This window comes from Loxodonta africana, chromosome 19 (genome assembly GCF_030014295.1).
Source record: "Loxodonta africana isolate mLoxAfr1 chromosome 19, mLoxAfr1.hap2, whole genome shotgun sequence".
Classification (NCBI taxonomy): domain Eukaryota; kingdom Metazoa; phylum Chordata; class Mammalia; order Proboscidea; family Elephantidae; genus Loxodonta; species Loxodonta africana.
The window spans coordinates 20217227-20239688 of NC_087360.1; the positions used below are offsets into that span (position 1 = coordinate 20217227).

The 22462-nt window shown below is 50.0% G+C and overlaps 1 protein-coding gene across 4 annotated transcripts in view; it reads left to right on the forward strand.

Annotated features, from left to right (window-relative positions):
* Positions 1-22462, forward strand: part of FAM222A (family with sequence similarity 222 member A) — a 76579-nt gene that overhangs the window by 46565 nt on the left and 7552 nt on the right. The window contains exon 3 of one of the 4 annotated variants that reach the window (XR_010318594.1): positions 997-22200. The exons of the other annotated variants lie outside the window; for them this stretch is intronic. The gene's annotated coding sequence lies outside the window, so the exon portion shown is untranslated. Of the gene's footprint in view, positions 1-996; positions 22201-22462 lie in introns of those variants that run through there. 4 annotated transcript variants of the gene reach the window in all.

Consider the following 22462-nt stretch of genomic DNA (forward strand, 5'->3'; position numbering starts at 1 on the left):
TTCTAGGAAGAGAAGGGGGACCTAAGATGCTATATCAAAGTCCCCAAAACTGAAGGTCTTCCGTTGATTTTCTTTCAGAGATAGAGGACTTTAGAGAAATATTTGCCCCATCAAAAACAGAACAATGGCAGATAATTTGGAAGGCCCTTGGGAGGCCTCTGCATGGCGCAAATGGTTCGTATGCTGCTGTTAACCTAAAGGTCGGTGGTTCGAACCCACTCAGCGGCACTGCCAAAGCAAGGCCTGGTGAGCTGCTTCTGTAAAGATCACAGCTTGGAAAACCCTATGTGGAGCAGTTCTACTCGACAACGGGTTTTGTTTGGTTTGAAGGGCCTTTTCATACACAGCTCCCTTTACACCTTTGTTACCTCCAGGAGAACATCTCATTCTCCTTCTTAAAATGAACAACTTTACTGAATAGACTGTGGCGTACAGTCCAGAAGGTCTAAGAGTTTACGGTGAAAAATGATCCCCCTTCCCAGAGGAAATCAGTGTTAGCAGTTCTCTTAAACACCCTCCTAAAAAGTCCAGGCATCTGTGTGGGGCGGTAAATACCTTTTACGTAAACATTCTCCTCCTTACACTCTTCTTTCTCAGCACCTTGACTTTTCTCCTTTTCTCACCAATGTATCTTGGCGCTTATTCCCCATTCAACAGAAAGAATACCTTGTATTCTGTTGCACGGGTAAAGAATGATAACGTGGAGTCCCTGGGTGGTGCAGTTAAGTACTCGGCTACTAACCTTCAGTTGGCAGTTTGAATCTTCCCAGAGGCACCTTTGAAGGCCTGAGGATCTACTCCTGAAAAGTCACAGCCTTGAAACTAAATGAAAAAAAAAGAAATAACGTGTTTAACTACCCGGTTGTTGATGGACATCTGGGTTGTTTCTAGTCTCTCACTACTGTAAAGAACATCTTTGTGCACGTGTGCCCGCTAAAGAAATTCTTCCTGGCTTGGAGGGTCTGTGCATTTTAACCTTTGATTGCTCTTGTCCAGGTGCCACGGACCCCTGCTTTGCCCCTGCTGCCAGCTGGCAGGGACTAGGCCCAATGACCTGGGCTGGCCCTTCCTTCTGCTCCAGGGTGGAACTAGGCTCTCTGCCCTGAGAGTACAGAGGGCCACCAAGGACATCCTGCGTCCTCTGCCCACTCACATCTTTTGACATCCCGGCACTTATTGGAAAAGACACTGACTCTGCCTGTAATTGAAGAGCTCAGGAAAGAGGGAGGCAGGAAGGGAGATAAGCAAATTGAATTGGGCATCCTGCCGCCAGTCAATGCCTGGACACCAGCCGGGGGGCCCCTGCCCTTTCCTCCTGGGCACAACTCCTGGGTGACCAGGCCCTCAGTCTCTCCTCTTGTCTCCATGCCCCAAGGCAGGACCAAGACAGGAAGGGCTGGCCGTGAGACACATGACCAGACCTTGGGCCACACTGCACTTCTCATGAAGGGGGAGAGGTCCTGCTTAGGCCACGTGCAGTGTGGCGTTTCGGGTCCTGTGTCCTCTTCCTGCAAAGCAAGGGGTCAGATCAGATGGACCAAAGAAGCCATCCAGCTCTGGTCCTTTGTGATGACAGTGAGACCCCTCCCTCCTTTTTCTGACCTCAGTGTCATCAGCTGTAAAACGGGTTCAGGGTAGCCTGACGTCCGTCATAGGGCTGTACTGAGAACTGGCTGCAGGTCACCTCTCTGGGACCCAGGGGCAGGCCTGGTACAGCAGGTAGGGTACGGCCAGCTGTGTGTCCAGGAGTCTGGCTAGCCTGTTCCAGGCAACAAAAGGAGAAAGGACTAGGGGAGGGAGTCCACCCCCTCCCCACCTCAGATCTCAGGCTGTTCTCATCTGGCCAGAGCCCCGAATCCCACACAGGACCTGCCCACCCTGGGACAGAAGCCTGTTTATCTCAGCTGCTCAGGACCTTCCTCCCTAATAAATATTTGACTTTCTCAGCATGGTGTTGATATACAAACTTTGAGTCACGCGCTGCTAAAAATACAGGCCTGCAGAGAGCCCCAGAGAGGCGCCGTGGGGGCCTGCCACCCTGCAGGACCCTTTGTAAGTGAGCCTGCTTTCCCCCTATGAGCCCCCAGGGTGCCGGCTTTGGGGCTAAAGTGGATCTAGGGGGGGAAACCCTGGCTGTGCCCTGAGTGGGTGTGGGTGTGTGTGTGGTCTTGGGCAAGTAAGTGACCGCCCCTCTTGGGGCCTCAGTTTCCTTCCCTGTGACATGGAGATAAGGCAAGGAGAGAACCCCTCAGGGCCTGCCAGCTGACTCAAACACTCCACCTGCCCCCACACCCAAGGACACCAGAGGCTCCCTGCCTGTCTCTCTCATTTTGCTGAGCTGCACCTTTCAAGGGCTCGGCCTATCACCTACCCCGGAAGATCAGGGTCAGCTCTTCTCCCCGCCCCCACCCAGCAGGACCCCAGACCCTGAAAGCCTGGAGCCACTGGCCAGCAAGCCACAGACAGACAGCCGGCAGCCCCTGAGAGCACTCCTGCAGGTGCCACCTCGGCTGACACTAATAAAATACAGAAGAAACAAAGCAACTGAAAATTCCAATACAATTCAAAACAAATCTCAGGCCGTGGAGCAGATTCAATTATACAGCTGTTGTTCACCGCAGCCTGCAGGAGGGAAGGTCAGCTGCCTCCCCTGCTGCCGGTCCCCGGGTCCCCGGGGAGAGGACAGAGGCAGGCTCCTAGATAAAGTGGTGGGGAGAGGGCCAGACAGGTTTAGCCCCCTTTAACGATTTAAAGACCAAAAATAAGCTCTTAGCAAACCAGGAACTGAGGCAACTTCCTTAATCTATTACAGACCATCCAATCACAATCCACAACAAAGAAGCCCAATGGTTGCAAAAATCAGAGGAAGACAAAGATCCAAATTACTGCTTCTTTTCCACACTGTACAGAGGGTGTAGCTAGCATAGTGAGATGGGAAAATTAAAAGTATAAGGACTGGAAAGGAATAAAACTGCATGGAAAACCCAAGAGGATGCGCAGCAAATTATTAGGATAAGAGTTCAGCAAGATGGGGGGTGTAAGATCATATATTTCATAGTAGCTTTTGCTGGTGTTATTAGCTGCCACCAGTCCACCACCGAATCACGGTGACTCCATGTACAGTGGAGTGAAACGCTGCCCGGTCCTGTGCCATCCCCATGATCAGTTGTGGATCGGACTGTTGTGATCCAGATGGTTTTCACTGGCTGATTTTCAGAAGCAGATCACCAGGCCTTTCTTCCTTGTCCATCTTAGTCTGGAAGTTCCGCTGAAACCTGTTCAGCATCATAGCAACACACAGGCCTTGGCCACGAAGCAAACTTGGGTCTCCTGTATGGAAGGCGAGAATTCTACCACGGAACCACCACTGCCCCCTGGTAACAGCTTTATTGAGGCATAATTCACATGCCATAGAATTCACCCATTTCAAGTGTATAATTCAATGGTTTTAGTATATTCACAGAGTTGTACAATCATCACAGTCAATTTTAGGATCATTTCATCACCCCCAAAAGGAAGCCTGTACTTTTTTGGCTGTAATTTTTTTATTTTTTTGAAACCCTGGTGGCGTAGTAGATAAGTGCTGCGGCTGCTAACCAAAGGGTCGGCAGTTCGAATCCTCCAGGCGCTCCTTGAAAACTCTATGGCGCAGTTCTACTCTGTCCTATAGGATCGCTATGAGTCGGAATTGACTCGACAGCACTAGGTTTGGTTTGGTTTTGGCTAGATGAACGTTTACAGAACAAACTAGCTTCTCATTAAACAGTTAGTACACATATTGTTTTGTGACACTGGCTGCCAACTCCACATGTCAACACTCCCCCTTCTCAACCTTCGGTTCCCTGTTACCAGCTCTCCTGTCTCCTTTTGCCTTCTAGTCCTTGCCCCTGGGCTGGTGTGCCCCTTTAGTCTCGTTTTATTTTATGGGCCTGTCTAATCTTTGGCTGAAGGGTAAACCACAGGAGTAACTTTATTACTGAGCTAAAAAGGTGTCCGGGGGCCATACTCCTGGGGTTTCTCTAGTTTGTGTCAGACCAATAAGTCTGGTCTTTTTTTGTGTGTAAGAATTTTGTTTTATATTTTTCTCCAGCACTGTCCGGGACCCTCTATTGTGATCCCTGTCAGAGCAGTCGGTGGTGATAGCCAGGCATCACGTAGTTGTTCTGGACTCAGTTTGGTGGAGGCTGTGGTAGTTGTGGTCCATTAGTCCTTTGGACTGACCTTTCCATGTCTTTGATTTTCTTCATTCTCCCTTGCTCCCAAAGGGGTGAGAACAGTGGAGTATTCTAGATGGCTGTTTACAGGGAAAGCCTGTACTCTTTAGCCATCACCTCCCCAATTCCCCATCCCCACCAACCCTAAACAACCACTGATCTACTTTCTGCCCCTATAGATTTGCCTGTTCTGGACATTTCATATAAATGGAATTGTACATACAGTATGTGGTCTTTTGTGACTTGTTTCTTTCACTTAGCATAATATTTTTCTTCCTAGTATTTTCAAGGTTCATGCATGCTGTAGCGTATATCAGTACTTCATCCCTTTATATTGCTGAATAATAATCCATTGTATGGAAATAGCATGTTTTAATCATTTGTCAGTGGCTCATTCAAAAGTGGTTAGTTCTACTTTTTTGACCACTGTGAATAATACTGCTATGAATATTTGTATACAAGTTTTTTTGTGGACATGTTTTAATTTCTCTTGGTTATATATATAGGGGAATAATCACTGGATCATGGTAACTTCATGTTTAACTTCTTGAGGAACTGCCAAGCTTTTCCAAAGAGGCTGCACCATTTTACATTCCCACTAGCAGGGGATGAGGGTTCTAATTTCTCCACATACTTGCCACCATTTGTTATTATCTATTTGATTATGGCTTGGAAAACTTGGTGGTGTAGTGGTTAAGAGTTTGGCTGCTAACCAAAAAGTCACCAGTTCAAATCAACCAGGCACTCCTTGGAAACCCTGTGGGGCAGTTCTACCCTGCCCTATAGGGTCACTATGAGTCATAATCGACTGGATGGCAACGGGTTGTTTTGTTCTTTATCCTAGTGGCCCTTGGGTGGCGAAAGTGGTTTGCACTCAGCTATTAACCCAAAGGCTGTATTGAGGAAGAAAGGCCTGCCAATCCATTCCATAAAGATTACAGCCGAGAAAACCCTATGGAGCAGTTTTACTCATGGGGTCACTATGAGCCGGAATCGACTTGATGATAATGGATTTAGTGGGTATAAAGTGGTATTGCATTATAGTCTTGATTTGCATTTTCCCTAATGACTAATGATACTGAACATCTTTCCATGTGCTTACTGGCCATTTGTGGTAATTCTGTTATAGCAGCACTAGATAATTAAGACAGCACCCTTGTCAAAAATCAGTTGGGCATAGATGCATGGGCTTATTTCTGGATTCTCAGTTCTGTCTCATTGATTTCTATGTCTATCCTCAGGCCAGTACTACAGCTAAGTTTTGTAATTGGAAAGTGCAAGCCTTCCAACTCTGTCCTTTTTTAAGATTATATTGGCTGGGTCCATGAATTTCAGAATCAGTTAGTCAATTTTTGCAAAGAAGCCATCTGGAATTTTAATGATAGATTGTGTTGAATCTGTAGCTCAGCATTAAAGACTTACTATTAAGTCTTTTGATCCATGAACATGTAATAATTGTAATAGTTTTTTTAGTGGCTTTCTTAGGATTTTCTATGGAAAAGATTAAAAGATACTTCTTCCTTTCCAGTATGATTTTTTTTTTTTCTTGTCTAATTGCCCTGGCTAGAACCTTTGGTACATGTCAAACAGAAGTGGCAAGATCAGGCATCTTTATCTCGTTCCTGATCTTACTAAAAAGAAATTAAAGAAGACCTAAATAAATGGGAGGATATCCCATGTTCATGGATTGAAGACTTAATATAGTTGTCAGTACTACCTAAAGCAATCTATAAATTCAATGCAATCACCATCAAAATTCCAACAGCCTTCTTTGCAGAAATAGAAAAGCCAATCCTCAATTTTATATAGAAGGGCAGGGGACCCTGATAGCTAAACCAAATCTGAAGAAGAATAAAAGTAGGACTCACACTTCTGGTTTCAAAACACACTACAAAGCTACAGTAATTAAAACAGCCTGGAACTGGTACAGTATTAGACATATAGACCAATTGAATAGAATTGTCAGTCCAGAAATAAATCCACACATCTACGATCAACTGATTTTTGACAAGGTGCTAAGACCATTCAATGGGGGAAGAGTCTCTTCAGTAAATGGTGCTGGGAAAATTGAATTTCCACATGCAAAAGAATGAAACAGGATCCATGCCTCATACCATACACAAAAACCAGTTCAAAATGGATCAAGGACCTAAATGTGGAAACAAAAACTATAGAATTCTTAGAAGAAATTATAGGAGTGTGGCTGTAGGCCTAGTTTTTTAACAGTGGATTATCAGGTGTCTCAGTCATCTAGTGCTGCTGTAACAGAAATACTACAATGGATGGCTTTAACAAAGAGAAATGTATTCTCTTACAGTCTAGTAGGCTACAAGTTCAAATTCAGGACATCAGCTCCAGGTGAAAGTTTTCTTTCTCTGTCAGCTCTGGAGAAAGGTCCTTGTCCTCAATCTTCCCCTGGTCAGAGCCTCTCATGCACAGGGACCTCAGGTCCAAACGACACGCTGTGTTCCTGGTGTTGCTTTCTTGGCGGTATGGCATCCCCTTGTCTCCCTGCTCGCTTCTCTCTTTTATATCTCAAAAAAATTGGCTTAAGACACTATCTAATCTTGTAGATCTCATCAGTATAACTGCCACTAATCCATCTCATTAACATCATAGTGATTGAATTTACAACACATGGGGAAATCACATCAGAAGACAAAATGGTAGACAATCACACAATACTGGGAATCATGGCCTAGCCAAGTTGCCAGATATTTTGGGGGGACACAGTTCAATCCATGCCATCAGGTTTGACGACAACAAGCGCAAGCAGCAAAAGTCAAAATAGATAAATGGTACCACATAAAAGTTAAAACCAAAGTTCATCAAAGACATTAGCAAAAAATTAAAAAGACAATCCACAGATTGGGAGAAAATTTGGGGGAACCATATATCTGATGAGGGTCTAATCTAAAATATATTTTAAAAACTTGTACAACAACGAAAAGACAAATAACCCAATCAAAAAATGGGCAAAGGACTTGGACAGTTCACCAAGGAGAATATTCAAATAGCCAACAAGCACATGAAAAGATTATTTAGCCGTTAATAACCAAACCAAACCCAATGCCATCAATACTGACTCATAGCAACCCTATAGGACAGAGTAGAACTGCCCCATAGAGTTTCTAAGGAGCGGCTGGTGGATTTGAACTACTGACCTTTTGGTTAGCAGCCAAACTCTTAACCACTGCGCCCCCAGAGTTCCTAGAACCACCATGTGAACCGGCAATCCCAATGCCAGGAATATACCCAGAACTGAAGGCAGGAATACAAACAGAAACCTGTACACCAGTGTTCACTGCAGCACTTTTCACAACAGCCAAGAGGTGGAAACAACCCAAATGTCCATCAAGAGATGAATGGATATATTCACACAATGGAATACTGCTCAGCGTAAAGAATGAAGTCTTGATGCATGCCACAACATGGATGAACCCTGAAAACATGCTGAGCGAAATAAGCCATTGGCAAAAGGACAAATACTGTATGATCTCACATGAAATAAGCAAATATATAAAAGGAAGGGAGGGGAAAGGTGGAGTTTTTGCTTAGGGACGGCGAGTTTACGTTAACGGTGGTCGGATGGTTTGGAATAAGACAGAATGGTTTCACAACTTGAAGAATGCAATCAAAGTCACTGAATTGTACGTGTAGAAACTGTTGAGGTGGCATGTTTCGTTATGTATATTTTCACCACAATTTTTATTATTGTGCTTTAGGCGGAAGTTTACAGCTCCAGTTAATTTCTCATACCAAAACGTATACACATATTGTTATGTGACATTAGTTGCAATCCCTATAATGTGACAGCACCTTCCCCCTTTCCACCCTGGGCTTCCTGCGTCCATTCAGTCAGCTCCTGTCCTTTCCTGCCTTCTCATCCTGCCTTCGGACAGGAGCCACCCATTTGGTCTTGTGTATCTGCTTGAACTAAGAAGCACACTCTTCACAAGTACTGCTTTATGTTTGATAGTCCAGTCTAATCTTTGTCTGAAGAGTTCACCACAATTTTTTTTTTTTAATTTAAACTGTAGCTCACCAAGCAATTTTGAGCAAGAACAAAGGAAGACTCACTTCCTGATTTCAAAACATACTACATAGCTACAGTGGTCAAAACAGTCTGGTGCTGGTACACTAATAGACACATAGACGGATGGAATAGAATTGAGAGTCCAGAAATAAACCCATACATCTATGGTCAACTGGTTTTAACACGGGCACTAAGTCCATTCAGTGTGGAAAAAAGAGTCTGTTTAGTTAATGGTGTAGAGACAACTGGGTCTCCACATGCTGGATCAAGCTGGACTCATATCTCATACTGTACCCGGAAATTAACTGAAAATGGATCAAGGACCTAGGCGAAAGAAATATAACCATAAAATTCCTAGAAGAAAACACAGGAGTATGGCTCTGGGACCTCTTTTTAACAGTGGATTCTTAGATTTGACACCAGAACCACTAACAACAAAAGACCAGATATTTTGGACTTAATAAAAATTAAGAATTTTTGTTCGCCAAAAGACTTTCACAACAAAGTAAAGAGACAGCCCACAGAACGGGAGAATACTTTCGGGAACCATATATGGGATAAGGATTTAATATACAGAATATACAAAGAACTCCTACAACTTAACAACAAAAAGATAAGCAAACCATTCAAGAACTGGGCAAAGGACTTGAACAGACATGCACTAAAAAAGACATACTAATGGCTAAAAAGCACATAAAAAGATGCTCAGCATCATTAGCTATTAAAAAAAAAAAAACCCACGGCCATCAATTCTGACTCATAGTGACCCTATAGGACAGGGTAGAACGACTGTGTGGCATTTCCAAGGAGCATCTGGCAGATTTGAACTGCTGACCCTTTAGTTAGCAGCCGTAGCACTAAACCACTACGCCACCAGGGTTTCCCGTTAGCTATTAGAGAGACACAAATCAGAACCACAATGACCTACCACTTCACTCCCACTAGGATGGCTAAGATTTAAAAAATGGAAAACAACAAAAATTGGCGAGGGTGTGGAGAAGCTGGAACCCTTACACATTGCTGGTGAGAATGGAAAATGTTACAGCTACTGTGGAAAAGTTTGACAATTCCTCAAAAAGTCATAGTGCTATTAAGTGACCCAGGAATTCCACTCCTAGGTATGTACCCAAGAGAGTTGAAAGCAGCAACACAAACAGAAACCTGTCCACCAGTGTTCACTGCAGCCCTATTCACAAGAGCCAAAAGGTGTAAACAACCTAAATGTCTATCAACAGATGAATGGATAAACAAAACGTGGTACGTACATACGATGGAATATTACTCAGCCACGAAGAGAGATGAAGTCCTGATACACACCACAACAAGATGAACCTTGAAAAAATTATGCTGAGTGAAATAGGTCAATCACAAAGGGACAAATACTATATGGTCTCACATATATGAAATCATAACAGTAGGCAAATATAAACAGAACAAAGTTTCTTAGTGGTTATGGGGGAATGGGGAGCCACTATTTAGGAAGCAGTGAATTTCTGTTTAGGGTGATGGGAAATCTGGCAGCAATTATGGGCGATACTTGTACAACGTTATTAATGCCATTGATAGCACTAAAATGTACACCTGAAAACTGCTGAATTGGCAAATGTTGTGTAATATGTTTTTACAATTAAAAAAAAAAAACTGGCTCAACAAAATGCACCACATACGACAAGACAAGCCACACAGAGGGTCTGCGGCACTTAGAGGGGACCTTTATCCAGGAGAGAGAGACATGAATGAGGCTGCAGAAAAATAGGTGTGGGGATGGGCAGGGAGCCAGTGACAGGGGCAGGGTGGTGGGGGGCTCAGAGAGTGATGGCTGGAGGCAAAGATTGGGTTGCAGAGGGTGGAGATAGATGAATGAGACCCACACGGATGTGGACAGAGACAGACAGCAAGAAAGAGGGTATGGCACTTTCAAAGGACAAAGAGGGCCACGGTGAGGACAGACGGACAGGCAGCAATGCCACAAGCTCGTGAGATGGAGACACAGACAAAGCCAAGGGCCAGGATGGAAGAGAGAGGAGTGAGCTCCTAGAGGGAGCAACACAGGCAAGAGAAACTGAGGCAGGTTCTGATAAGGAATGAGTATGATAAGGAATGAGTAAGGTACTCCCAGCCCCACCTACAGGGACCATTTGGCTACTCAGGGGTCCAGCCCGGGCTGAAGGGGACTGTCTTGGGGGCTGGGGGAGGGGACTGGGAGCCATGTATGGCTACACACATGTGCCTCTGCCTAAGAGCACCTGCCCATCTGTGCGTGCAGGGTGTCCCTGAGTGTCTGGGCACATGTAGCTCCACACGTGTGCCCCTAAGCATGTATGTGTGTGAGCATGCATATGTGTGAATGCACACGTGTTCAGAGAATAAGAGAGGGTCCTTTGTGCAGTGCCTAGTACTGTACTACCCGCTATGCTTCACTGCCTCATCTGGCCCAGAAAGACCTGTTAGGAAGGCGGCCAGCCTTTTCTGATCACCTACTGTGAGCCCACAAGGAGCCCTGGTGGCGCAGTGGTTAAAGCGATTGGCTGCTAACCAAAAGACCGGCGGTTCAAAACCACCAGTGGCAGTAGGTTTGGTTTTTTTGGTTTTTTACTCTGTGAGCCCACAACAACGGGCTCACACATACCTAGCAATCATGACGATGGCACAGAAGTGGGCAAGGTTTCGTTCTGCTATACGTTAAGGTTGCCATGAGCCGCAACTGACTCAAGAGCACCTAACAGCAACTACGCACAAGCCCTTTGAGCTGTATTCTCTAATTTAACCCTCAAGCTCACCCCCATCTTGGGGGAAACAGAGGCAGGGAGCTGGAGTCACTTGCCTGAGGTCACCCAGCTGGTAACTGGGGTACCTTGATTCATACTGGGTCTGACCCCAAAGCCCCTTAGGCTGCCACCCAGGTCGTGGGGGCAGGGCAAGGTCCCTGGGACAGCCCAGGAAGGGGCTGAGCAGCCTTCCCCCACCCTCCACGCCCCTTCCATGCCAGAGAACAGCTGTGCCTGCCCTGGCCTGGCTGCCTTCCCCCACCCCCTCTTCTGGGCGGTCTCATTAGGGATTCTGCTGGTGCCACCAGCTAATTAGTGTCACATTAATTGAGCATTCAGGAGGCTGCCACCTCCAAGGGCAGAGTGTCGCAGCGAAGGGGAATGCAGATGTGGGCTGCTTCTCCCTGTGGGCTGCGGCCACGGCTGGGGCAGGACTGGCCAGGCCCCACACTCAGGACTCCATCTGTCCCAGGAAGCCCAGACGCCCCTCCCTCCCTCATTTCAACACAGATAATGCCCACAGCGACTTTCTGAGCATTAAGGGAGGAAGGGATGGACAGGAGTCTGTAACAGAGTGAGCAATAATGATGTCCACTGAACACCTAGCGGGTGCCAGGCATGCCTTTAGTTCTCCCACCCCTCCTATGGGAAAGCCACAGTTAGCTCCATTTTTACAGTTGGGAAAACCAAGACCCACTGAGGGAACAACTTCACAGGGGAGCACCCAGTCAATCAGTAGGAGCCTGGGACTTCAGAGTGGACCTGACAACAGCTCTGGAGTCAGCAGAATCCAGTTCCAAACCTGCATTTGCTGGCCATGGGACCTAGGGCAGGTGACTGGCCCTCCCTGAGCCTCAGTTTTCTTATCTGTCAAATGGGGCTAGTTCCAGACTCACCTCACTGGCTAGTGGGTGCTGGGGGAGAGTCTGCCTCCTGCATTTGGCTGGGCAGTCCCTGGAGGGACTGACTTATATCTACAGTAGATGCTTAGGGTCCACTGAGAACCCTGGATCATGGAATCAGAAGTCTGGGCTGGTGTCCCACCCCTGCCTCCCCCACCACCATCACCACCTCCACCCACCACTTGAAGAGCAAGTACTATGGGCCTTACAGTGCAGAGTCTTCGCTGACTCTTCACCAACTCCACGACGCGCCTGCCCTTCATGCCCTCTGACAGATGAGAAACTAAGGCTCACATTAAGTGGCTGCCCAAGGTTACCTGCAGCATGTAGCAAAGCTGGGCGTCAAGCCCATGTGACATGAGTCCAGTCAGGGCCCCAGCAGCTCACCACACTGCGGTTGCCACAATGGAGCCCCCGCCCCCCACCTTCCCTCTGCGCTCCTCATGGCTTCCAAGAGGCGGCCGTGGCCATCTGCTCTCCTGTCTCCCTGTAGCAACATTAAATCCCACTCAGAGGGCTGTTTTTAATTGGCTTAATATACTCGTTAATAACTGCGGCTATTTAACGCACCTGTAAAAGGCCCATAACGTTAACTTAATGGCAGCGATGGTGATGCCAGCCAGCCTTTTAAATTTCCCTACAAGGCTTTAATAGGGGGCCTCGTGGGCTGGGGAGGGGGCAGGGGAAGGGGCGGCCCAGTACACAGGGTGGGCGCCTCGCTTCTGCCCACTGGAGCCTAGTTTCTGTCCGGTGGCCGCTCCTGCCACTGCTCAAAGCCTCTGGGCAGGGGTTTCTCTAGACTCTGCGCTGTCATTCATGCCTTGTTTCATGAGCGCCTACTGTATACCAAGTGTTATTTTATGCATCAGAGTGGTGAGAAAGATCAGGACTTGCCTCCAAAGGCATCCAAATTTTGCCAAGGAGGCAAGTCAACAGATGGCTACATCATGGAGGGGGGTGCCGCATATCAGGGAAGGCTGCCTGGAGGAGGCAGCATCTCAGCTGACACCGGAAGGGTCAGGAGAGCCCGTAGACCAGGGAGTGTGCAAGCACACCCATACTTCACTCACCCAGCAATAGTTCAAGCCCTGCTGTGTGCTGGGCCCTGCTGGGCACTGGAGCACGATGGTGAGCAAACACACGGCCCTGCCCACATGGGTCATCCCACTCTGTCCCATAGCCACCACAGAGCTTCAAGCGTTCAACTACTAAACAAAAGTCTGGTGGTTCAAATACACCCAGAGACACCTCAGGAGTAAGATCTGGAGATCTGCTTCCAAGAGGTCACGGCCTTGAAAACCCCTATAAGAAAAACCCAAACCAAACCAAACCCATTGCCACGGAGTTGGTTCCAACTGAAGGCAACCCTATAGGGCAGAGTAGAGCTGCCCCACTGAGTTTCCAAGGAGCACCTGGTGGAGCTGGGCTGTCGACCTTTTGATTAGCAGCCATAATACTTAATCACTGTGCCACCAGGAAAACCCCTACGGAGCAGTTCTGTTCTGCCAACGCACAGAGTCACCGCGAGTCGGAATCCACCCTACGGCAACCAACAACAACCACACGACCCACAGTCGCCGCTCTGGGTCAGGTTCTGGGGGCCCAGGCTCTGCCTCTGGCGTGGGGCAGACAGATGTAGGCCAGACGCAAGCGTAAAGCGAGGCTGCATCCCAGCCGGACCCTAGAGGACCAGTGGGACGGCGTTCAGCGAGGGAGGGCCCGTCAGCCTGAGAGACACAGCCCGAGCTACGGCCAGCGACTGACTGCGGGGGCCTGGGGTAGATATCCGGGCTCCCAAGTCCTTTCTCCGCCATCAGAGTCTCAAACTGGCAGCCCTTAGGCCGCACTGCCCACCATGTGCGTAGCCTGGCCTGCTCAGTGTTTTCACGTTTGTGAACGTCTTTGGGCAGCCACAGCCTCCCCTGCCCAGGCCTTCAGTCTCATTCCCAGCCCGTCAGCTGGGAATTCTGCAGCCTGCACCTGACATACTGCTGGGCTTTGAATGTCTGACTTCCCCATCTGAAGCCCAGGCCACCTCCCAAGGCTGCCATGAGGATGACGGAAGGGCGAGGGTTTGGCACAATGCCTGGCTCAGAGTGAGCGCACGACAGCAGGGGACTGTTGGGGGCCGGGGGGACACTGTGTGTGTGTCCAGGGGCCTGTGGAAGGGAGGGGCTGCAGAGGGAGGCCTGGGCCAGGTGGCCAGGGTCTCAAATGCCATTCTGAGCAGCTCAGACTTCATACAAACAGGCTCAATGGAGGGTTTCATAGAGAGGCAGCTGGGAGCTCGGAGGTGGTAGAGGGAAATTAATGAAATCATCACTGCCAACGCCACCATGGCACCCACCGAGGCTGGTACCAAGCCAGCCCTCACAACCCACCAAGGTCAGCAGCAGCCACGTCATCTCCATTTTACAGAAGAGCACACCGAGGCTCAGAGAGGGACAGCCAGCTGAGACCACGGTCAGTGTGCGGCAGAGGCAGGATTTGAACCCAGGCCAGTGACTGCAGAGCCCACCTTCACCTCGCCCAAAACCCTGCTGCCATCTCAAAGGGCTGGGAACCCCCACCTGTGCTCTGCCCACTAGGGGAACCAGCAGCCATGGGATGTGGCGGCTGCCCAAGGCCAGGGGGATGGGAGGACGCTCGGAAGGGCTGTGTGATGCAGCTGTCATGGGCACTGCAGGCTCACGACGGACCCTAGGAGAGCTGGGAGCTGTGCACCGTGCCCCCAGCTAAAGCACTAGGCGGTCATCGGTGGGTCCCATAGCCCACCTCTCCTCCTAGGGTGGCCACTGTGTGCCTCTGGGGCCTTTGCCCTCAAGCCTTCAGAGGAGGGAAGGAGGGAGACGGAGTCGGCCAAGACAGTGCTGTGTAGCTGTGCTGTAACCGCCTCTCTTCACACACCTGGACCGTGAACAGTTCCCCATAGTGCTGGTCTGCTAAAACCTGATTTTAATGCCTAGGAAGTTCTGTCTTTGCTGAGGGCCTCCTGTGTGCCAGGCCCTGTGCCGCCAGCCCTGCCCGTGGCAACCGCCTCTGGGTGTGCTGCAAGGGATTTAAACCACCCCCTCGTGTGGGCAGTCGGGCATTCCCAGGGTTTCATTCATCCTGATGCCCCCCTTCCTGTCCCTGTGCATTTTCCACCGGCAGCCTGAGGGTCCTGTTAAAACCCAGCTTGCATCTGGTCCCTGCAACACAGAGTAAAAGGCTTGGTGCTCAGAGTGGCCCCCAAGGCCCCAGAGGGTGTGCACTGCACCACCCCCCGCCCCACCTGTCTTCTGCCACTCTGCCAGGACCGCTAACAACACAAACCCCAATTGCTTCTCCGGATGCACACACACACCCCCGCCCCAGCCTTCGCACTTGCTGTTCCCTCCTCCTAGACCGGTCCTTCATCAGTATCCACATGGCTGACGCCTCCCCTCCTTCCCATCTTTACTCTAAATCCACTTTCCCTGACTCTGTGTCCCAGCTAGTTGCCCCTCCTCCTGTCACTCTCAGCCCCCCAACCCTGCCATTCCCACTACTGTGTTGTTGGTGGTTGCAGTCAAGCCGGTTCTGACTCATGGTAACCCCACGAGCAAGATGGCCCTGGTTCTGCACCATCTTCAACATCGTTGTTGCGGCCACTGTGTATTTTGAGTGCCTTCCAACCTAGGGGGCTCATCTTCCAGAACTATATCAGACAATATTCTGTTGTGACCCATAGGGTTCTCAATGGCTAATCTTCAGAAGTATATCACCAGGCCTTTCTTCCTAGTCTTAGTCTGGAAGCTCCACTGAAACCTGTCAACCATGAGTGACCCTGCTGGTATTTGAAATGCCAGTGGCATCGCTTCCAGTGTCACAGCAACACCCAAGCCACCACCGTATGACAGACTGACAGACGAGCGATGGCCAGTTACTGTGGCTGCATTAATAAACTGCCCCAAAACTTAGTGGCACGAAACAACTATTATGCTCAGGAATTTGGAGACAGAAAAGTAGGGAGGGATTCTCTCTGTTCCATGATGTTGAGGGTGGGGAGGTGAGCTGGAAGGCTGGGGGCTGGGAGCTTCTGAAGGTTTGTTCTTCTCACACCCGATGGATGATGCTGGCAGTGGGCTGAGACCTTAGCTGGGCCGCACATGGCCTCTCCACATAACTTGGGCTTCTTCAAAACATGGCGGCTGGGTTTCAAGGATGGACCTCTAGAGATAGCTCTCTAAGGGGACGCCATATTGCCTTTTACAATCTAGCCATGAGCGTCACAGTGTTAATTCTGCTACATTCTCTTCATTACGATTGAGTTGCTGAGTGGGCAGAAAATTAGAAAGCACAATTTGGAGGAGGAGTGCCAGATAATTTGTGAGCGTGTTTTAAAGTGACCACACCTGCTTTATCCTTGTTTGTGGCACTTGTCATGGTCTGACACATTATGTATTTGTTTATTGCCTCACCCTACTAGAATGCCAAGGAGCCCTGGTGCCACAGTGGTTAAAGCACTTGGCTACTAACTGAAAGGTCAGTGGTTCGAACCCAGCAGCTGCTCCACAGGAGAAAGACGTGGATTCTCTGCTTCTGTAAAGATTACAGCCTTGGAAACCCTAAGGGGCAGTTCTGTTCTGTCCTGTAGGGTCGCTGTGAGTTGGAATTGACTCAATGGCACAGAACTAGAATGTCAGCACCATGTGGGCAGGGACTCTTGTTGGTTTTGGTTGCTGCCATATCTCCAATGCCCAGCACTGTGCCTGCAAACAGGAGGGACTCAGTAAACACTGGGTGGATATAGGGCTGGATGGAGGCTTCCAGAAGGCAGCTCTCCATGGGGTCCTCCCAGGACTGACCATCCCATGTGTCATGACCAGCAGTGAACAGGGGCTCCCAAGCAAGACAGCCTATCTGGCCATGGCCTCTTGCTCATTCGCCCCGATGCTCTTCAGCACCCACCACATGTCCTGTTGGCTGTGGGATGCAGCAGTGGACAATTCGGGTCCTGGAGCCCAGGCTGGTGGGGGAGCAGGACGAGCCATGGCAGTCAGAATATGCTGCGGAGTACGCGGTGATGGGGGAGTCCAAGCCCTGATGGAAACCCAGTGATGGGGGAGCCCAGGCCCCGATGGAACCCAGTGATGGGGGAGCCCAGGCGCCAACAGAAACCCGGTGATGGGGGACCCCAGGCGATGGAAACCCAGTGATGGGGGCGTCCAGGCCCTGATGGAAACCCCTTGATGGGAGAGTCCAGGCCCCGATGGAAACTCAAGTGGGGATCCCTTACCCAGCCAGGAGACAGGGAAGGTTTCTGGGAGGCAGTGGCATTGCAGCTGGGCGCTGGGGCTCCCCAAAGGGCCATCTGGCCCCCTCACACCCCATTTTCAGTCCGTGAGTACTGTCCCCCATCCCTGCCACTTGCTGGGGCTGGGGGACGGGTCTGCCAAGAAGCCACCCAAACAGCTGGCCCATCCTGGTTCCTCCAAGTGGGAAATGCTCAGGGGAGCCTTGCTCTGTGTTGTTACCTTGTCAAAATGCAACTGTGCAATTGTACCAAGTGGTAGTGGCTCCAGGGGAGGTAGTGGCACATTTACCTAGCTGTGGTGGGGGCCCTGCCTGGCGTAAGTAGAGGTTGGCTGGGTCTGCAGGGAGCCTAGAGCCACCTCCACCCCACTCTGGTGAAAAGGCTGGGTCTGAAGCACCCTGGGGGTGGGCTCAGGAGAAAGTCCTTCGGGGAACAAGGTATAAAGCAGGAGCTACAAACTCCAGGCTTACAGGGGCCAGAGGGGCGCCATAAACCAGGCCAGGTCTGAGACTGGACTGTGGTGAGCCAGAGGGTCCATGCTCCACTTGGAGGCAGTCACATCCCAAAAGCTGTAGAGTGCTGAGCAGGCCCCATCCAACCCATGGCTCCAGGCACCACTCGCTCAGGGCTGCCAGGTGACAACATCTGGGAGCAAAGCAAGAGCTGAGGGCAGGAGAGCTGCCTGGCCCTGTGGCCTCTGATGGGCCATGCCACCTCCTCTCTGAGCCTCCTGCCTGACTTTATGGTCCTTCCTGGGATTTTCCTCCACAATCAACACCCACGGAAGCAGCAGTCAGGAAATCAAAAGGCACACTGCATTGGGCAAATCAGCTGTAAGAGAGCTCTTTAAAGTGTTAAAAAGCCAAGATGTTACCCTGAGGACTAAGTTGTGCCCTGATCCAAGCAATTGTGTTTTCAATCACCTCATATGCATGCAACAGCTGGACAATGAATAAGGAAGACCAAAGAAGAATTGACACCTCTGAGTTGTGGTGTTGGTGAAGAATATTGAATATACCATGGACCACCAAAAGAAGGAACAAATCTGTCTTGGGAGAAGTACAACCAGGATGCTCCTTAGAAGCAAGGATGGGGAGACTGCATCTCACATACTTCAGACATGTTGTCAGGAGGGGTCAGTTCCTGGAGAAGGACATCATGCTTGGTAAAGTACAGGGTCATCAGGGAAAGAGGAAGACACTCAACGAGACAGACTGACACAGTGGCCATAACAATCGGCTCAAGCATAGTAATGATTGTGAGGATGGCACAGGACCGGGCAGTGTTTTGTTCTGTTGTGCGTAGAGTCGCTACGAGTCAGAACCGACTCAACAGCACCTAACAACGACAATCAATTGGAAGAGTCCCTGGGTGGTGCAAATGGTTAACACACTCAGCTGCCATCCAAAGGCTGGAGGTTCAAGTCCACCCAGAGGTGCCTTGAAAGAAAGATTTGGCAGTCTACTTCCAAGGGATCAGCCACTGAAAACTCTGTGAAGTTGTACTCTGACACACGTGGGATCACCATGAGTTGGAATCAGCTTGCCAGCAACTGGTTTTTAATTCTAAGGAAAAAGAGGGAGAGCTTCAGGAGTCTCCTGGCTTCAGCTGAGTCCTGCCTTGGGTGGGTTAAGATAAATTGGGAGGCAGATGGACAGGGTCCACATCCCAGCTCTGCCCCTTGCTGGTTGTGTGACCACAGGAAGCTCTTCACCTGTAAGATGGGGACCTGTATCAGTTATTTCTTGCTGTGTAACTTAGTGGCTCCATAACTTAGTGGCTTAAAACATCAACAGTCATTTATTCTCGCTCCTGGTTTCTGTGTGTCAGGAATTTGGGAGTGGCTCAGCTGGGTAGTTCTGTTCCATGTCTCTCATGAGGCTGCAGTCAGGATGTTGGCCAGGGAGGGCTGCACTCATCTGAAAGCTTGACTGGGAATGGAGGATCCACTTCCAGGAAGGCTCACATAGCTACTAGCTAGAGACCTCAGTTCTTCACTGGCTGCTTGTAGGAGGCCTCAGTTCCTCCCACATGGGCCTCTCCCTGGGCTGCTTGAGTATCCTCACAACATGGCGGCTGCTTCCCCAGAGGGAGCAATCCAAGAGTGAGCGAGGAGGGCACCACAGTATCTTTTATGACCTAGCTGCAGAAGTCACACACTGTCACTTCCAGAATACTGGTTACACAGGCCAGCCCTATTCATTGTGGGAGGGGGCTAACAAAGGTGTGAAAACCAGAAGGCAACGATCATCATGAGGAAAGGTGGTCGACATCTTGGAGGCTGGCTACCAAATGCTATCATCTATCTGGGGAGCCCACCATTACCACTCACCTCTCAGAGGTGTTAGATGCTCCAAACGAGAGGCGTCAAGAAAGGCAGCGGGCACAGAGCCTGGTTCATACTAAGCACTCAGCAATGGCGGCCTCTACGACACCACCATTGGCTCCAACAAAAGCAGAGGGACCAGTCACCCTCACTGAGGCCTGCTCACCAGACGGGGCGAAGAGGGGCCCCTTCTTTCAATGAACAGGGACTAAGAAGAGGCATCCCTCTTTCTTTTCCTTAAGATTTTAAACACCTAATTTATTCCATCCATTAGATAGATTTTGTAGATTTAATCATTTTCACAGTTGGTGGCTCATTGGATATTCAAGATAAACTCCAAATGAAAGTATAATGGTGAGGACAAATGAGTTTTCACACCACAATGGCAGAAACTTGCTTGGGAAGAGAGTTTAAGAGGAACGAAAATACATACAGATACAATTTTTTTTTCCCCTGGCAGCCGCCGCTTTTGCTGACTATAGTAGGTTACCACAGTTAATTTCACCAGTTTTGTTCATCTGTAAAATTGCATAAAAGTGACATTTTTGTGCTCATTATAGCAACTGCTGATTTACGGCTGGTAAATGAAGAGCCGGGCCCTTTTTTGTGGGACTCTCCGAGCGGTGCTAAGTGCCCATGAAATTGCTTGTATAATGTAGTTTAAATCCAATCTCGGAGAAAGATTCCCCCGTTGGCTAAAGTGACATTTCCATTCTCCACACCGAGTTTATTTTAGGCCGCTAAGGAGGGGGTTGCCCCAGGATGGGGGCCTGGGGTCAGCTCCACCTGCCCAGCCCAGGTGGGGACAGAGGGACACTGCCCCAGCCCCCCCTCCCTCCCCCACCGGGGCGCTTGGCTGGGCTGCTCAGTTCATCCCTCCCTGAGCCCAGGCAGGCTGGATCCCTCTCCTCGGGGCAGCCAGAATGATCTTTCTAAACTGCAGGCCTGTCTGCCCTGGCCCTCCCCTGCTTAAAACCTTTCGTGGCTGTGCGACACCCCAGGGCAGAGTTCTCTACCTGGGCACTGCTGACATTTAGGGCAGACAGTCCTTTGTGAGGACTCTCTGAGTGGACACAAATGGTTACGCACTTGACAACTAGCCAAAAGGTTGGCAGTTTGAACCCTGAGACACCTCAGAAGACAGGCCTGGTAATCTGCTTCCAAAGGTCACGGCCTTGAAAACCCTATGGGGCAGTTCTACTCTGACACATGGGTCACTTTGAGTCAGAATCGACTGGACGGCAACTAACAGCGCAACAATCCTTTGCGTGGGGGGACCAGCATCCCTGGTCTCTACCCACTCGATCCCAGTAGCATCCCTACCCTTAGTTATGACAACCGAACGTGTCTCCAGACATTGCCTGGTGTCCCCTGGGGGCAGAACCACCCCTGACTGACCTTAGGTGAAGCCAAGCCCCTCGCACGGCTCACTCCTGCCCCCTGAGCCGCCCTCGCCCTCTGCCCTCTGCACACCTGCTCCTAGCCTCCTGCTAGCTCTGAGGTATTGCCCCTTCCCACCCGGGCCTGCTTCCTCGCCCCTGCGCCTTTACCGTGTGCCCTTTTCTCTTCCTGAAATATGCCTGTCTCCTCCCTCGCCCTTATGCTACAGCCCCAGGACTTCACGTGGAGGCTGTTTCTTCCAGAAAGCTGTCTCGGTAGCCCGGGCTGGGATAGACTCTCCCGGGTTCCGTGCTGACCCTGCTGCCCCATCGCAGTATGAATTTGCTCTGATTGGCTGCTGGATCCTGGTGCGGGGGTTCTGGGGTGAGGCTCTGAGATGAGGGGACGTGGCTGTGTGGCTTCTGCCTAGTAGGGAGATCAGAGAAGGTAAGGGGTCTGCATTTGACTCCCAGCAGAACACCAGACCCACCTGTGCCCATTGGAGGGGCCACCTGAGTCCTCTGTCCCTTCTCTCCCAGGAAGGCTCTTGCCCAGGAGGGCGTGAACACTCACACAGAGCACCTGCTCCTGCTAGCCTGCCCCACCATCATGACTTAGCAGGTCCTCACAGCCACCCTGGACCCTGGAAGGTAGTGTGAGCAGCAGCAGTATTCCCATTTTACAGATGAGGAAACTGAGCCTCAGAGTGAAGCCACTTTCCCAAGGTCCCCCCCAGGAGTCACTAGACTCAGATGAGCTAATGTGCCCAGGACCACAAAAAGAAAAAAAAAAAGCAGTTGCCATCAAGTCAATTCCAACTTATGGTGACCGCATGTGTGTCAGAGTAGAACCGTACTCCACAGGGTGTTCATTGGCTTATTTTCAGAAGCAGATCACCAGGCCTTTCTCCTGAGGAGCCTCCAGGTGGACTTGAACCACCCTTTCGGTTAACTGTTCCACCCAAGGACTCTGCCCAGGGCCACACAGCCCCACAACCTGTACTCAATCCAGGCCTGGCCAGCTCCAAAGCCCCCCTCCCGTCCACCCCAAAGGGCCCTGGGAGGCACTGGTCTGAGGACCAGAGGAGGTTCTGGATGGGAGCAACGGTCTGCCTGTCAGTGACCCACCTGCCCTGTGGCAGGGCCCAGTTATGCCCACTAACAGTGGGGACAGTCAGCCTGTCACACAGATTACACCCTTCAGCTCTCTGCTGACAGCTCACACACACACACAAAAAAAGGCAGTGGCAGCCACACTGGCCCTGCAGCTGACAGGCAGACTCTGGGGGGAGGTGGGGGACGGGCAGCCTGTGGGGCAGAGAGGGTGAGGGAAGCCAAAGAAAGGGGCCAAAACCTCTCCTCTTCACCCACCTTTTTTTTTTTTTTTTTGGTGGTAAAAATATATGCCAAAATACCGTCACGAGTTCAACAATGCTCATGTACAATTCAGTGACCCTGATTGTATTCAAGTTATGCAACTTTTCTCGATATCCTTTTCCAAGGATTTCACCACCTTTAACATAAACTACCTACCCCATGCCAAAACTCCTCCCGCCCAC